Genomic DNA, 13593 nt, shown 5'->3' on the forward strand with positions numbered 1-13593 from the left:
TTGTTCATTTCTCTGTAGGACATCAAGAACATTCCAAAATATGCGAGAACATTCCAAAACATTCTCAAATATTTGAGAACGTTAAAGAACACCCTGGAACTTTCTACAACGTCCCACAACATTCTAAAACATTCAAGAATACTGTAAAACTTAATACAACGCTAAGGACAATTCAAAACACTCTGAGATATTCTAGAACACTCCAGAACATTTTATAACAATCGAAAACGTTAAACGATTTATATAGAGTTTCCCGGAGACATTTAGGTCTGTAATTTATCTACGATAACGTTGGAACCTGAAGAAGTGAATTAAAATTTGTGCTGTGGTCGGGACTCGAACCCGGGTCTTCTTTGCTTACTAGGCAGATATGCTGACCACTACACCACCACAGCATTACAGTCCAGAGAGATGCACGAACTACCCACGTCGAATACCCTTCTTCAGCTTCCAACGTTACCGTAGATAAATTAGAGACTTCAATGTTACAAGGAAAATTTAATTTAAGAGCTACACGATCACATGTAGTACAGTACTTCCCCATTAAGTCTAATGCTGGGGTGTTATTCCAATGTCGGAGAGCCTGGTAATAGTGACAATATAAGGGGAGATGTGAATTGGAGTTTGTGTTGGGGACGGTTATTGAATTGGGTAGTTCGTGCAGCTCTGTTGGCCATAATGCTCTCGTGGTGTGATGGTCAGCATATCTGCCTAGTAAGTAAGAAGTCCCGGGTTCGAGTCCCGGCCGCAGCACAAATTTCAATTCACTTCTTCAGCTTCCAAGGTTATCGTAGTATACAGGGTGGTTCATTGACCGTGACTGGGCCAAATATCTCACGAAATAAGCGTCAAAAGAAAAAACTACAAAGAACGAAACTCGTCTTGCTTGAAGGGGGAAACCAGATGGCGCTATGGTTGGCCCGCTAGATGGCGCTGCCATAGGTCAAACGGAAATCAACTGCGTTTTTTTTAAATAAGAACCCCCATTTTTATTACATATTCGAGTAGTACGTAAAGAAATATGAATGTTTTAGTTGGACCACTTTTTTCGCTTTGTGATAGATGGCGCTGTAATAGTCACAAACATATGGCTCACAATTTTAGACGAACAGTTGGTAACACGTAGTTTTTTTAAATTAAAATACAGAACGTAGGTACGTTTGAACATTTTATTTCGGTTGTTTCAATGTAATAGATGTACCTTCGTGAACTTATCACTTCTGAGAACGCATGCTGTTACAGCGTGATTACGTGAAAATACCACATTAATGCAATAAATGCTCAAAATGAGTCCGTCAGATACAATGCATTTGGCAATACGTGTTACGACATTCCTCTCAGCAGCGAGTTGTTCGCCTTCTTTAATGTTCGCACATGCATTGATAATGCGCTGACGCATGTTGTCAGGCGTTGTCAGTGAATCACGGTAGCAAATATCCTTTAACTTTCCCCAGAGAAGAAATCCGGATACGTCAGATCCGGTGAACGAGCGGGCCATGGTATGGTGCTTCGACGACCAATCCACCTGTCATGACATATGCTATTCAATACCGCTTCAACCGCACGCGAGCTATGTGTCGGACATCCATCAAGTTGGAAGTACATCGCCATTCTGTCATGCAGTGAAACATCTTGTAGTAACATCGGTAGATCATTACGTAGGAAATCAGCATACATTGCACCATTTAGATTGCCATCGATAAAATGGGGGCCAATTATCCTTCCTCCCATAATGCCGCACCATACATCAACCCGCCAAGGCCGCTGATGTTCCACTTGTCGCAGCTATCGTGGATTTTCCGTTGCCCAATACTGCATATTATGCCGGTTTACGTTACCGCTGTTGGTGAATGACGCTTCGTTGCTAAATAGAACGCGTGCAAAACATCTGTCATCGTCCCGTAATTTCTCTTGTGCCCAGTGGCAGAACTGTACACGACGTTCTAAGTCGCCGCCATGCAATTCCTAGTGCATAGAAATATGGTACGGGTGCAATCGATGTTGATGTAGCATTCTCAACATCGACGTTTCTGAGATTCCCGATTCTCGCGCAGTTTGTCTGCTACTGATGTGCGGATTAGCCGCGACAGCAGCTAAAACACCTACTTGGGCGTCATCATTTGTTGCAGGTCGTGGTTGACGTTTCACATGTGGCTGAACGTTTCCTGTTTTCTTAAATAACGTAACTATCCGGCGACGATCCGGACACTTGGATGATGTCGTCCAGGATACCGAGCAGCATACATAGCACACGGCCGTTGGGCATTTTGATCACAATAGCCATTCATCAACACGATATCGACCTTTTCCGCAATTGGTAAACGGTCCATTTTAACACGGGTAATGTATCACGAAGCAAATACCGACCGCACTGGCGGAATGTTACGTGATACCACGTACTTATAGGTTTGTGACTATTACAGCGCCATCTATCACAAAGCGAAAAAAGTGGTCCAACTAAAACATTCATATTTCTTTACGTACTACACGAATATGTAATAAAAATGGGGGTTCCTATTTAAAAAAACGCAGTTGATATCAGTTTGACCTATGGCAGCGCAATCTAGCGGGCCAACCATAGCGACATCTGGTTTCCCCCTTCAAGCTAGACGAGTTTCGTTCTTTGTGGTTTTTTCGTTTGATGCTTATTTCGTAAGATATTTGGCCCGGTCACTATCAATGGACCACCCTGTAAATACACCTAATCCAAAAAAAAAAAAAAGAACTACTTTGCTCCACGAAGGAATTATCCAAATGGGGTGGAAATCGGTAGATGTGATGTACATGTACAGACATACAAATGATTACAAATCAGAAAAATTGGATGATTTATTTAGGGGAAGGAGCTTTACAAATTGAGCGAGTCAATAATGTGTTGGTCCACCTCTGGCCCTTACGCCAATTAACTAATTGGCTTGGCACTGCTTGACAGGGTTGTTGGATGTCTTCCTAAGGGATATCATGCCATATCATGTCCAATTGACGGGTTAGATCGTCGGAATCCCGATCTGGTTGGAAGGCCCTGCCCACAACGCTCGAAACTCTCTGAATGGAGTAGGATTGTCCTCAATGATGAGAGCCGCTTCTAACTTAGTCCGGATGACAACGAAGATGCATCTGTAGACGCCCCGGTCGTGGGATACCAACCCGAATGTCGCCAGTCTTACGGCCCGACAACCAGGAGTAATGGTCTAGCGGCCATTTTATTTCATTGCAGGAGCGCTTTGGTTGGCATACGCGGCAACCTCACAGTACAGCGGTACATCGACGGTGTTCTACGCCCCATTTTGTTGCCCTTCATAGCAAGCTATCCTGGGCTTCCATCCCAGCAATATACGGTATGCAGCGGCAGTTTCTGTTTCTTGTCTTCGTGCTAGCCAAACGCTAGCAGCAAGATCAAGGATCTCTGCGCAACTGACAACGTTTGGAGCATTATGGACAGGGCCCTCCAACTACCTAGGGATTTTGACGATCTAAAGCGCCAGTTGGACGGAATTCAACACGAACCCCCCCCCCCCCCCCCAAGAGGACATCCAACAACTCTGTTCAAAAATGGTTCAAATGGCTCTGAGCACTATGGGACTTAACTTCTGAGGTCATCAGTCCCCTAGAACTTAGAACTACTTAAACCTAACTAACCTAAGGACATCACACACATCCATGCCCGAGGCAGGATTCGAACCTGCGACCGTAGCAGTCGCGCGGTTCCAGACTGTAGCGCCTAGAACCGCTCGGCCGCACCGGCCGGGAACAACTCTGTCACTCAATGCAAAGGCAAATAACTGCTTTCGTAAGCGCCAGAGGCGAACAGCTCAATTTGTAAAGCTATTTCTCTTGAAGAAATCATCCAATTTTTATGAAATCCTAATCATGTTTGCCTGTACACGTGCATCGTATTAATCGATTTCCGTCCCGTTCGCATAATTCCTTCGTGGTGCGTCGTTTTCTCTGTTTTAGAATGTGTTCTAGAACACTCTGGAATGTTTGACAACACTCTCTGATCTTCTGGAAGATTCTATAATATTCCAGAATATTCTCAGACATTTTAGAAGGAACAACGTAAGCTTTCATGGCTGCTTCTAACATCACTTAAAACTTCCGGGCTATTAGGCAGTGGCAGTTCGCCAGTTTACTCCTGAAGATGTCTCGCGTAGTCGGAGAGGAAACGTTAGGAGAAAGTTTTACGCATCGACTACGGCCTAATATCCTGGAAATTGTAAGTGATTCTAGACTCCCAGCTGCCTTCTCATAAGAAGTCCACTGGTGTGTAGACTTCTTTTGACACCCGCCTCTACGAATCAAACCTCTGCAGTTCCACACCAAAACCTCCTCCATGGATGGGGAATGAATGGCTGCCATATCATATAACCTCTATAGGCCAGCGTGGTTGTATTGAGGAGTCATACTGGCAGGCATGTGTAAACTACACTTACATTTATTATTGATTATGAATGATAGCAAAAATTCATGTTCTGATAAAATGGTTGCCCCTATAAGTTTGGTACCTTTGCGAAGCGGTGTCGTGGCAAGTATCCCCTACCATGAATATCACAGTCGACTGGTTTTCAGGATATTCTAGATGTTGATGGCGACGGAAAAATGTATGCACAGTTTGAGGAAGTGATGGTACTAATACGTAAGAAAGTTTCACGAAAAACGTCTCATCAACATCAAGGTCATTAGAGATGAGCAACTAGCTCATTTTGGAAGAGGATGGAGGGAGGCAGAGTGTGGACTACTTGTGACGTAGTCGCGACATTCGCCTAATTCTGTATATGGAAAAAACAGACTGGCATGTATTTGAGGACTACCCACTTGTTGCCAAGGTTGTTTCGAGTTCCAGTATGCTACAGATGTTTCGCTGGGAACCCCGTACACATCCTCCACACATTCTTGATCTCTCCCATTGGGATTTCCATAATTTTGGAGCGCTGGAGAAAGACTTGTGACCGTCGATTTCGCTTCGGACGAACAGGACCACTCCGGTTACAATCATGGTTCCCTAGGCAACCGCAAATGTTTTTGCATAAGTGCACTGACCGTCTTGTCTCGCAGTTATGATGATTAACACTTACAGCGATTACTTTTGAAATAATAAACAGTTTACCTACTTTTGTCCCCTCTGTGTGTTTTCCATTTGATGCCCCATTACACTAAGGTCACAAAAGTCTCTGTATACCTCCTAACATTTACATTTACATTTATACTCCGCAAGCCACCCAACGGTGTGTGGCCGAGGGCACTTTACATGCCACTATCATTACCTCCCTTTCCTGTTCCAGCCGCGTAAGGGGCGCGGGAAGAGCGACTGCCGGAAAGCCTCCGTACGCGCTCGAATCTCTCTAATTTTACATTCGTGATCTCCTCGGGAGGTATAAGTAGGGGGAAGCAATATATTCGATACCTCATCCAGAAACGCACCCTCTCGAAACCTGGACAGCAAGCTACACCGCGATGCAGAGCGCCTCTCTTGCAGAGTCTGCCACTTGAGTTTGCTAAACATCTCCGTAACGCTATCACGCTTACCACATTACCCTGTGACGAAACGCGCCGCAATTCTTTGGATCTTCTCTGTCAACCCGACCTGGTACGGATCCCACACTGATGAGCAATACTCAAGTATAGGTCGAACGAGTGTTTTGTAAGCCATCTCCTTTGTTGGTGGATTTCATTTTCTAAGGAATCTCCCAATGTATCTCAACCTGGCACCCGCCTTACCAACAATTAATTGTATATGATCATTCCACTTCAGATCGTTCAGTACGCATACCCCCAAATATTTTACAGAAGTAACTGCTACCAGTACTTGTTCTGCTATCATAATGATACAATAAAGGATCCTTCTTTCTATGTATTCGCAATACATTACATTTGTCTATGTTAATGGTCAGTTGCTACTCCGTGCACCAAGTGCCTATCCGCTGCAGATCTTGCTGCATTTCGCTGCAATTTTCTAATGCTGCAACTTCTCTGTATACTACAGTATCATCCGCGAAAAGCGCATGGAAAATGGTTCAAATGGCTCTGAGCACTATAGGACTCAACTGCTGTGGTCATAAGTCCCCTAGAACTTAGAACTACTTAAATCTAACTAACCCAAGGGCATCACACACATCCATGCCCGAGGCAGGATTCGAACCTGCGACCGTAGCGGTCGTGCGGTTCCAGACTGTAGCGCCTTTAACCGCTCGGCCACGCCGGCCGGCGAAAAGCGCATGGAACTTCCTACAGTATCTACTAGGCCATTTACATATATTGTGAAAAGCAATGGTCCCATAACACTCCCCAGTGGCACGCCAGAGGTTACTTTAACGTCTGTAGACGTCTCTCCATTGAGAACAACATGCTGTGTTCTGCTTGCTAAAAACTCTTCAATCCAGCCACACAGCTGGTCTGATATTCCGTAGCCTCTTACTTTGTTTATCAGGCGACAGTGCGGAACTGTATCTAACGCCTTCCGGAAGTCAAGGAAAATGGCATCTACCTGGGAGCCTGTATCTAATATTTTCTGGGTCTCATGAACAAATAAAGCGAGTTGGGTCTCACACGGTCGCTGTTTCCGGAATCCATGTTGATTCCTACAGAGTAGATTCTGGATTTCCAGAAACGACATGGTATGCGAGCAAAAAACATGTTCTAAAATTCTACAACATATCGATGTCAGAGATATAGGCCTACAGTTTTGCGCATCTGCTCGACGACCCTTCTTGAAAGCTGGAACTACCTGTGCTCCTTTCCAATCATTTGGAACCTTCCGTTCCTCTAGAGACTTGCGGTACGCGGCTGTTAGAAGGGGGGCAAGTTCTTTCGCGTATCGGACCTCCTCTTGCGATTGCCTCCCACAATCAAGGTAGATTTTAAGGTGGAAACTCAACCGTGACATTACGATTCTAATGCTGTTCTTAACACTATCTTCGAATCGTACGGCTATTCGCTGCATGGAGTACTGCTTCCACGTAACGATAGGACAGTTTCAGTTTGCAAGGATACCTTGAAGGTATTTACAGAGTCTGCTCACGTTTGTTATTGTTATTTTCTTCTGTTCAGTATTACTTTGAACTTACCCCAGTCTGTAATATTTCAGCGCACATTGTTACAAGAGGTACTTCGAGGAGTCGTCCGTAGTAGAAAACGACTTGAAGGTGGCTAGTTATCGCTCATTATCGTACCTTTTGCTCTGGGACGACGAGATTTCTCCGGACGCAAAGAAAATCGAATTTCCCGACCGCAGGCTAGTGTAGCTTCTCCAGCAGTACATCATATGAAAAGGACAGTAATTACGGTAATGAAGCTCGCGGCTGGAGCTGCAGTGGTGACGGAGCGCCCTGTACGGAGCCGCGCTCACGAAGGCGTCTGGGAAAGCCCGGTGAGATAATCAGCAGGCCGAGTCCGACTGCAGCGCGAGGCGAGACGCAGGCTAGGTGACGCAACCCGGCCGCAGCTCTTCATACTCTTCTCTTCTGGCCGGAGACGTTCGCAGCGGGACGGTTTGAGTGTCCGAGTGCGGTTGTAAGGAAAATAAGATGACTTGCTGAACCGTGCTGTTCGAACGTGAAGTTGATCTACACTGCCGGAAAAAAAAGTGCAATCCTGTTCTACATCAACATGCATCTACATGGTTACTCTGCAATTCACACTTAAGTGCCTGGCACAGGGTTCACCAAACCATTTTCACACTACTTCTCTACCATTCCACTCCCGAATGGTGCGTGGGAAAAAGAACACCTAAATCTTTCCGTTCGACCTCTTATTTCTCTTATTTTATTACACTACTGGCCATTAAAATTGCTACACCAAGAAGAAGTGCAGATGATAAACGGGTATTCATTGGACAAATACACTCCTGGAAATGGAAAAAAGAACACATTGACACCGGTGTGTCAGACCCACCATACTTGCTCCGGACACTGCGAGAGGGCTGTACAAGCAATGATCACACGCACGGCACAGCGGACACACCAGGAACCGCGGTGTTGGCCGTCGAATGGCGCTAGCTGCGCAGCATTTGTGCACCGCCGCCGTCAGTGTCAGCCAGTTTGCCGTGGCATACGGAGCTCCATAGCAGTCTTTAACACTGGTAGCATGCCGCGACAGCGTGGACGTGAACCGTATGTGCAGTTGACGGACTTTGAGCGAGGGCGTATAGTGGGCATGCGGGAGGCCGGGTGGACGTACCGCCGAATTGCTCAACACGTGGGGCGTGAGGTCTCCACAGTACATCGATGTTGTCGCCAGTGGTCGGCGGAAGGTGCACGTGCCCGTCGACCTGGGACCGGACCGCAGCGACGCACGGATGCACGCCAAGACCGTAGGATCCTACGCAGTGCCGTAGGGGACCGCACCGCCACATCCCAGCAAATTAGGGACACTGTTGCTCCTGGGGTATCGGCGAGGACCATTCGCAACCGTCTCCATGAAGCTGGGCTACGGTCCCGCACACCGTTAGGCTGTCTTCCGCTCACGCCCCAACATCGTGCAGCCCGCCTCCAGTGGTGTCGCGACAGGCGTGAATGGAGGGACGAATGGAGACGTGTCGTCTTCAGCGATGAGAGTCGCTTCTGCCTTGGTGCCAATGATGGTCGTATGCGTGTTTGGCGCCGTGCAGGTGAGCGCCACAATCAGGACTGCATACGACCGAGGCACACAGGGCCAACACCCGGCATCATGGTGTGGGGAGCGATCTCCTACACTGGCCGTACACCACTGGTGATCGTCGAGGGGACACTGAATAGTGCACGGTACATCCAAACCGTCATCGAACCCATCGTTCTACCATTCCTAGACCGGCAAGGGAACTTGCTGTTCCAACAGAACAATGCACGTCCGCATGTATCCCGTGCCACCCAACGTGCTCTAGAAGGTGTAAGTCAACTACCCTGGCCAGCAAGATCTCAGGATCTGTCCCCCATTGAGCATGTTTGGGACTGGATGAAGCGTCGTCTCACGTGGTCTGCACGTCCAGCACGAACGCTGGTCCAACTGAGGCGCCAGGTGGAAATGGCATGGCAAGCCGTTCCACAGGACTACATCCAGCATCTCTACGATCGTCTCCATGGGAGAATAGCAGCCTGCATTGCTGCGAAAGGTGGATATACACTGTACTAGTGCCGACATTGTGCATGCTCTGTTGCCTGTGTCTATGTGCCTGTGGTTCTGTCAGTGTGATCATGTGATGTATCTGACCCCAGGAATGTGTCAATAAAGTTTCCCCTTCCTGGGACAATGAATTCACGGTGTTCTTATTTCAATTTCCAGGAGTGTACATTATACTAGAACTGTATTGTCATTACATTTTCACGCATTTTGGGTGCATAGACCCTGAGAAATCAGTACCAAGAACAACCACCTCTGGCAGTAATAACGGCCTTGATACGCCTGGGCATTGAGTCAAACAGAGCTTGGATGGCGTGTACAGGTACAGCTGCCCATGCAGCTTCAACACGATATCACAGTTCATCAAGAGTAGTGACTGGCGTATTGTGACGAGCCAGTTTCTCGGCCACAATTTTCAATTGGTGAGAGATCTGGAGAATGTGCTGGCCAGGGCAGCAGTCGAACATTTACAGTATCCAGAAAGGCCCGTACAGGACCTGCGACATGCGGTCGTGCATTATCTTGTTGAAACGTAGGGTTTCGCAGGGATCGAATGAACAGTAGAGCCACGAGTCGTAAAATGCCGTCAATGCGAACAAGAGGTGACCGAGACGTGTAACCAAAGGCACCCCATACAATCACGCCGGGTGATACGCCAGTATGGCGATGACGAATACACGCTTCCAATGTGCGTTCACCGCGATGTCGCCAAACACGGATGCGACCATCATGATGCTGTAAATAGAACCTGAATTCATCCGAAAAAATGACGTTTTGCCATTCGTGCACCCAGGTTCGTCGTTGAGTACACCATCGCAGGCGCTCCTGTCTGTGATGCAGCGTCAAGGGTAACAGTAGCCACGGTCTCCGAGCTGATAGTCCATGCTGCTGCAAACGTCGTCGTGCAGATGGTTGTTGTCTTGCAAACGTCTCCATCTGTTAACTCAGGGATCTAGACGTGGCTGCATGGCTGCAAGATCCGTTACAGCCATGCGGGTAAGATGCCTGTCATCTCGACTGCTAGTGACACGAGGCCATTGGGATCCAGCACGGCATTCCGTATTACCCTCCTGAACCCACCGATTCCATATTCTGCTAACAGTCATTGGATCTCGACGAACGCGAGCACCAATGTCGAGATACGATAAACCGCAATCGCGATAGGCTACAATCCGACCTTTATCAAAGTCGGAAACGTGATGGTACGCATTTCTCCTCCTTACACGAGGCATCACAACAACGATTCACCAGGCAACGCCAGTCAACTGCTTTTTGTGTTTGAGATATTGTTGGAAACTTTCCTCATGTAAGCATGTTGTAGGTGTCGCCACAGGCGCCAACCTTGTGTGAATGCTCTGAATAGCTAATCATTTGCATACCACAGCATCTTCTTCCTGTCGGTTAAATTTCGCATCTGTAACACGTCATCTGCGTGGTGTAGCAATTTTAATGGCCAGTAGTGTACGATGATCATTTCTCAAGGTGGGTGTCAACAAAATATTTTCGCATTCGGAAGAGAATGTTAGTGATTGAAATTTCGTAAATAGATCTCGCCGCAAAGAAATCCGCCTATGTTTCCGTGACTGCCACCCCAACTCGCATATTATATCAGTCACACTCACCCCTATTGCGCGATAACACGAAACGGACTGCTCATCTTTGCACTTTTTCGATGTCCTCCATCTATCCTCCCTGGTAAGGATGTGACACTACGCAGCGATATTCCTGCAGAGTACCGTCAAGTGTAATGTAGACTGTCTCTTTAGTGGGTTTGTCGCATCTTTTAAGTGTTCTGCCAACAAAGCACAGTCTTTGTTTCGCCTTCCCCACAATATTATCTATGTGGTCTTTCCAATTTAAGTTGCTCGTAATTGTAATTCCTAGGTATCTAGTCGAATTGACAGCCCTTAGATTTGTGCGATTTATCGTATAGGCCTACCAAAAATTTATCGGATTTCTTTTAGTACCCATGTGGATGAGCTCGCACTTTTCTTTGTTTAGTGCCAATGGCCACTTTTAGCACCACACAGAAATTCTTCCAGATCATTTTGTAATTGGAATTGATCGTCTGATGATTTTACTAGACGGTAAATTACAGCATCATCTGCAAACAATCTAAGGAGGCTGCACAGATTATCACCTAGATTATTTATGTTAATCAGTAACAGCAGAGGGCCTATGACACTACCTTGGGGAACGCCAGATATCGCTTCTGTTCTACTCGATGATTTACCGTCTGTCACTACGAACTGTGACCTCTCTGAGAGGAAATCACGAATCCAGTCACACAACTGAGACGATACTCCATATGCACGCAATTTGATTAATTGTCGCTTGTGAGGAACGATCTCAAAAGCCTTCTGGAAATCTAGGAATATGGAATCGATCTGAGATCCCTTTTCGACAGCAGTCATTAATTCATGGGAATAAAGAGCTAGCTGTGTTGCACAAGAACGATATTTTCTGAATCCTTGTTGGTTATGTATCAATAAGTCATTTTCTTCAAGGTGATTCATAACGTTCGAGTACAGTATATGCTCCAAAATCCTACTGCAAATTGAGGTCAGAGATATGGGTCTGTAATTCAATTGGTTACTCCTATTTCCTTTCTTGAACATTGGTGTGACCTGTGCTACTGTCCAGTCTTTAGGCACTTGGTTATAACACACTGTCAAGTCACGTTAATGTCACCGCCTGTCAAAATCCTGAATAACCATATTCTGGAGCGCGGACTGTTACGAGACATGCAGGAAGAAAATCAACGACGATCTGGACGGTAGCGACTTCATTGTTGGTCATAATAGTTAGTTAGCGAATCTACAACCTGTCCATACAAAACTTCACTCGGAGTGGCGTTAGGAAAGAGTTTGTTTATGAGCCTATTGTCGAGAGAAAGGAATGGCTTTTCACAGTACCTGGTACGTTTTGAGCAAGTATGTGGGCTTCAAATTGTTGCAACCACTCGAGCCATTCCTCTTCTTGTTCACGAAACTGTCGAAAAGGAAGTGTAGCTGTAGGTGTTGCTGTAGCTGGTGCTTGTTCCATTGGGCGCACAGCGTTCGCCAGTAGTTGCTGCACCGTGTTGAGCAATGTAGATATTTGCTGAGTATGGAACTGAAACATGTGCATTAGCCGTGTTGCTTCTAACATTCGCAGCTGTGGCGCCTGAGCAGGGGGTGGGTTATGTGGGATGGGCATTTTGGAAGAGACAAGCGTAAGAAACAGACAAGCAAACAAGAAAAATAAGTACAAAAGCAAAGAAAATTTCTGCAACACCCACGTGAAAACATGACAAGAGACTGTTAAAGGAGGTAAACACACCTGCAAAGAAAAGACAAGAGAGAATGAATGTGCCAGCATATCACAAAAGAAACTTCCAGGCTGCAAGGTACTGGGTTCCTCTTCCACCTCGTCGTCAATGTGCAACTCGTCTAATATAGGGTGCCTAGAACGCTGTTCTCTTGGATAGCTAGACAACATTCAAGCATATCTTATTAATGGAGTTTATTACAGTGAATTGAATTGACAACTCTTAACTTAGCGGAAGTACAATGAAGTGTCGCAAGCAAATGACGACGTGTAAGTAATCAATGTCCTTCGATATATGAAATTTCCATGGAAGCAATTAATGTAAGTCACGACTAAAGAGTTAGAATGACGGCTCGTCTTCCAGTACGGCTCTTCTAGTGCAGCTGTGGCTAGCCGACGTGCCTATGCTTGATGTTATGACGGAACAAAATCAATGCCTATTTGCAGCCAATGTCTGTAATCCACTTGGGTCTTAATTCATAGTGGCTACTGGATCAAAATTGCGTGTCTTCTTTTGAACATTTGCGAGAGAACAGACACCACATATACATAAGCCTTGACCAGGTTTCAATACAGCTAGGGGCATCTTCTTCAGAAGGAATTAAGTTAAATAGCTTACATTATTTTAAAATTGTAGGCATGCATTATAAGCTAAAACGACCATGTCCAATAGCAGAAATCATAACTTAAGTCCGCCATGAAAAACAGCCAGAATACTCCACTGTTACCACTTATTACAAGAACAGCAAAAAGACAGTTCAGTGTCTGTTCTTATAACAAGTTGTATCTCTGGCGTAATTCTTGCTGTTTTTCACGGAGAACTTAATTTAGGATTTCTGCTATTTAACATGAGCGTTTTAGCTCATAATGCGTGCCTCCAATTTAAACATAATGTTAGCTATGTAAATTTATTCCTTCTGAACAAGATGTTTCTTCTTGCTGTTTTCCATGGAGGACTTTGCGTCTTTTGGAGAAGATACCCCTAGTAGTACTGAAACTTGGTCAAGGCTTATTACAATAAACTTTATGCAACCGATTGGCTCTACACATCAGTTACAGAAATTTCATTTATGGTTGCTGTTGTCAGCCATGCTTAAAATTGTGAGATCCCAGTCAATATTAACTGAAGCTTCAGAGCCTGGGAAATAAGTATTTATGGCCGCTATTTGAAGGGCGAACACATTTGTAGCT

At 45.8% G+C, this 13593-nt stretch overlaps 1 non-coding gene across 1 annotated transcript; it reads right to left on the bottom strand.

Annotated features, from left to right (window-relative positions):
- Positions 1-321: 321 nt before the first annotated feature.
- Trnat-agu (transfer RNA threonine (anticodon AGU)) lies at positions 322-395 on the bottom strand. The gene has a single exon. It is a non-coding gene; the product is annotated as a tRNA-Thr (tRNA).
- Positions 396-13593: the final 13198 nt, after the last annotated feature.

Source organism: Schistocerca nitens, chromosome 1 (assembly GCF_023898315.1).
Source record: "Schistocerca nitens isolate TAMUIC-IGC-003100 chromosome 1, iqSchNite1.1, whole genome shotgun sequence".
In the NCBI taxonomy this organism is placed as follows: Eukaryota; Metazoa; Arthropoda; class Insecta; order Orthoptera; family Acrididae; genus Schistocerca; species Schistocerca nitens.